The sequence below is a fragment of the Callithrix jacchus genome, chromosome 17, assembly GCF_049354715.1.
Source record: "Callithrix jacchus isolate 240 chromosome 17, calJac240_pri, whole genome shotgun sequence".
Classification (NCBI taxonomy): Eukaryota; Metazoa; Chordata; class Mammalia; order Primates; family Cebidae; genus Callithrix; species Callithrix jacchus.
In genome coordinates, this window is record NC_133518.1 from 593,089 (window position 1) to 597,500 (window position 4,412).

The 4,412-nt window shown below is 54.3% G+C and overlaps 1 long non-coding RNA gene across 2 annotated transcripts in view; it reads right to left on the bottom strand.

Moving 5' to 3' along the window:
* Positions 1-3,732: 3,732 nt before the first annotated feature.
* The window catches only part of LOC144579849 (uncharacterized), a 21,554-nt gene continuing 20,874 nt past the window's right edge, over positions 3,733-4,412 (bottom strand). For both annotated transcript variants that reach the window (XR_013528303.1, XR_013528302.1), the window contains exon 3: positions 3,733-4,273. This is a non-coding gene — a long non-coding RNA (uncharacterized LOC144579849). The remainder of the gene's footprint in view (positions 4,274-4,412) is intronic.

Here is a 4,412-nt window from a genome sequence, read left to right on the forward strand (position 1 = left end):
CCTATGTCAGAAATGACATAGGTTCAGAGCCTAAAAAAGGGCCGGCCGCAGTGAAAGGTGGCAGGGTGCGAGCTTGCTCCCCCCCCCCCCCGGGACAGAGTCTCACCCCTGTCGCCCAGGCTGGAGTGCAACGGCGTGATCTCAGCCCAGGGCAACCTCCGCCCCCCAGGTTCAAGGGATTCTCCTGCCTGCCTGCCTGCCTGCCTGCCTGCCTGCCTGCCTGCCTGCCTGCTTGCTTGCCTCAGCCTCCCGGGTTGCTGATATCACAGGCATCCCCCACCACACGCCCGGCTAATCATCTGTACGTTTAGTAGAGACGGGGTTTCATCAGGTTGGCCACGCTGGTCTCGCTCGAACTCCTGACCTCAAGTGATCCTCCCTCCTGGGCCTCCCAAAGTGCTATAGGATGACGGGCGTGAGCCACCGCTCCCCGCCCGCGCGCTTGCTCTTCAAGGGTGAAGTGCTGGCGGCTCACGCCCGTCATCCCAGCACTTTGGGAGGCCCAAGAGGGCGGATCACTTGAGGTCAGGAGTTCGAGGCCAGCCTGACCAACATGGCGAAACCCCATCCCTCCTGAAAATAGGAAAAGTAGCCGGGGGGCGTGGTGGTGCGCGCCCGTCATTCCAGCTACCGAAGGACGAAGCAGAAAAGGAGACTCTTCCAGCCAGCCCCACCGCGTCCCCCCACCCCCAGCCACAGCCACAGCCAGCCTTCTTGTGGGGCGGCGCCTGCCGAATGGAGTGGAGCCCGAGGCCATGGGAGCCATCACCTCCGACTCCAGAAGGGAAACAGGGCTGTCTGCCTTTGAATGGGGCTCTAGAAGGCGGCTCGGCTGCCGCTTCCGAAGCGATGCGCCTCCCTTCGCCTGGCACAGAGCGAGGCTCCGTCTCAAAAAGAAGAAGGAGAAAAAAGAAGAAAATATTAGCACGTCAGTTGTGGTCGCGAATCAGTCCCCGGAGGCCAGGCACAGTGTGGCTCGAGCCCATCCATCATCCCAAAACTTTGAGACGCCAGGTCGGGAGGATTGCAACGAAGTGATGAGACCCTGCCTGTAGAAAGGGTCTACAGACAGGGTCTCATCACTTCGTTGCAATTGATCTGTTTGTTTGTTTGTTTTGAGACGGAGCTTCGCTCTCGTTACCCACCAGGCTGGAGGGCAATGGCACGATCTCGGCTCACCGCAACCTCCGCCTCCTGGGTTCAGGCAATTCTCCCGCGTCAACCTCCCGAGTAGCCAGGACTACAGGCACGCAGCACCATGCCCAGCTAATTTCTGTATTTTTAGTAGAGACGGGGTTTCACCCGGTTGACCAGGATGGTCTCGATCTCTCGAGCTCGTGATCCACCCACCTCGGCCTCCCAAAGTGCTGGAATTCTAGGCGTGAGCCACAGCGCCCGGCCTAGAAAACATTGAAAAACTGATCTGAGGGGCCGGGCCCGGTGGCTCACGCCTGTCGTCACAGCACTTTGGGAAGCCGAGGCGGGCGGATCACCCGAGGTCGGGAGTTGCAGACCAACCTGGTGAAACCCCATCTCAGAAAAATGAATGAATGATCTGATCACAGTGGCATGTGCCTGTGGTCCCAGGTACTCTGGAGGCTGAGGCGGAGGAATCTCTTGAACCAAGGAGTGTCTAGACTGCAGTGAGTGAGCTACGATGGCACCACTGCACTCCAGCCAGGGCGACCGAGTGAGACACTGTCTCTAGATCAATAAAACAATTGGAAGGAGCTCTCTCTGTCTTACTTTCAATGGGTGTCTCTTTAGGCCAGGTGAAAAACAAGAAAGAGAGAGAGAGAGAGAGAGAGAGAGAGAGAGAGAGAGAGAGAGAGAGAGAGGAGAAAGGAGAAAGAGAGGAGAGAGGAGAGAGAGAGAGAGAGAGAGAGAGAGAGAGAGAGAGAGAGAGAGAGAGAGAGAAGGTGTTGGGAGGCGTGTCTGCTTGATGACTAAAACTACACAAACCCAAACAAGGGGAACACAATGCGTAGGTGTGTAGGATTTGGTAAATAAATCCCGTTTTCTTTTCTTCTCCGGAGAACACCTGTAATCCCAACAACTCGGGAGGCCGAGGCAGGCAGATCACCCGAGGTCGGGAGTTTGAGAGCAGCCTGACCAACATGGTGCAACCCTGTCTCTCAATAACTAATCTGGGCACAATGGCACGTGTACTCTGGAGGCTGAGGTGGAAGAATGTCGAGCCAAGGAGTGTCCAGACTGCAGTGAGTGAGCTAGGATGACACCACTGCGCTCCAGAATTTAAGCCTCTCTCTGTCTCTCTGTTTCTCTCCCTTCCTCCCTCCCTCCCTCCCTCGTCTCTTTTCTCCGCCTCTCTCTCTCTCTCTCTCTCTCTCTCTCTCTCTCTCTCTCTCTCTCTCCCTCTCTCCCTCTCCCTCTCCCTCTCCCTCCTTTCTTTGTCACAGGATTGCCCAGGTAGGATTAACAGGTAGCTGCCGCCATGCCCAGCGAAACTTCCTTACTATTATTATTTTAAGAGAGAGTGTCTCACTCTGTTACCCAGGCTGGATTGCCGTGGCGTGGATCTCGGCTCACCGCCACGTCGGACTCCCTGGTTCAAGTGACTGGCCTGCCCCAGCCTACCGAGTTACTGATCTAACAAGCGTACGCCACCACACCTGGCACATTTTTATGTTTTTCGTAGAGACGGGGTTTCGCCATGTTGGCCAGCCGGGTCTTGCACTCCTGGCCTCAAGTGATCCACCTGGCTCAGCCCCCGCTACGTGTCGGAATTACAGGCATGGGCCGCCTCATCCGGCTCGGCCAATCTTTTTAATATATCATAGAGACGGTGTTTCCTCAGCCATGGGGTTGTGAGATTGGTTCACTCAATATGTATAGTGCTAAAGGGGTAAATTAGTGTGATTTGTGACACGGATGTGAAAAGAGTGTGTGTGTGTGTGTGTGTGTGTGCGTGCGTGCACGCGCGCACACACACATGCTGTGCTGGCTGGGGGTGGGGGAGAGAGAGAGAGAGAGAGAGAGAGAGAGAGAGCACGAGAGCGCGTGAGAGACCATCCTGACCGAGAGAGAGAGAGAGAGAGAGAGAGAGAGAGAGAGAGAGAGAGACCATCCTGACCAAGAGGACCTAGAAATGGTGTCTGATTTGCGTCTCTGTCTAGTCGCCCATCTGTCTGTAGGTGACTGATAATTCCACAAATGAGGGCGAGCATCATCTATTGAGCTCTTTCTTTCTCCCTCTCATGTGTGTCATCTCTGCCGTGGAACGAGGGAAAAAAAGAGGCTCTGATGGGAAGTCGTCCTGACGTCTGAGGAAGCTAAAGACAGGCTGCTGACTGAACGAAGGGCATCGTATGTGACACTCTGACGCCCGAGCCGCCTAGAAATGCATCTTAGTTTTCATGCCAGTGCTGTCAGTTTATCCTGTAAGTCAGCAAGACTGACTTACCCCCACACCCAGCAAGAACAGCACACACCCGGGTGGTCCAGTGTGGTCCCAACCGGCCCACCCAGGCCATCTGGTGAAACGGGTCGCTGGCGAATTTGAAAGCAGCCGCAATGCGGTTCCCCTGGGGAGGAGGCTCCCGGAGGGCCTTTTGGGCCTCCAGAGAGGATTTAGCACCGAAAACCGCAAATCTAACCCACCCACTGAATCTTGCTGCTCCCTCCCTCCCTCCTTACCTCCTTCCCTCCCTCCTTCCCTCCCACTGGGTCCAAGGTACAACCTGGGAGGCAGCCAAAGAAATTTCCACTGTGTGCCTTTTGTCTTTCTCTTTATTTTTAAAATAATTTTCATGTTTCAAGAGATGCTCGTTTGAAGAGGAAATTTTCACAGAGTATGAAAATTCGTCCTAAAGAACAGAGTTTCCCAACAAAGCAGAGAGAGAGAGAGAGAGAGAGAGAGAGAGAGAGAGAGAGAGAGAGAGATTCCGTCCAAAAACAAAACAAAACAAAAAAAAACAGGTGCACATGGCCAATGTCAGCACTTTCTGCACTATATAAATCAACTATCAGAGAGCGATCAGGCACGCCACCCTCGATGTGGCTTGTGGCACTGGAAAGAAAAGGTAGGATCGTGAGATGTGTGTGAAAATTGTCTTAGTTTGCAACGCCCGTATTATAGACTGTGTGTCCAGACCGGAAACAAGGACTGGAAAGAAACGCACAAGACAAATACGACCAGGCCCGTTCCACGTTCACGCCTGTCATCGCAGCGGTCTCAAAGGCCGACGTGGGAGAACGGCTGGAGCGCAAAGGTTTGTGATCATCTCGATCTGTCATTCGACACCACCTCCACCTGCATAAATGATCATCAGCAGCATCATCGTCATCGAAGTTTCAAAAGAAATATGTGTGTCCAGAGTGCGGACCGCAAAGCGAGACCACATGCCTACTAAGAAGGTGATAGGCAAGACACACGGGAAAGACAAACAGAC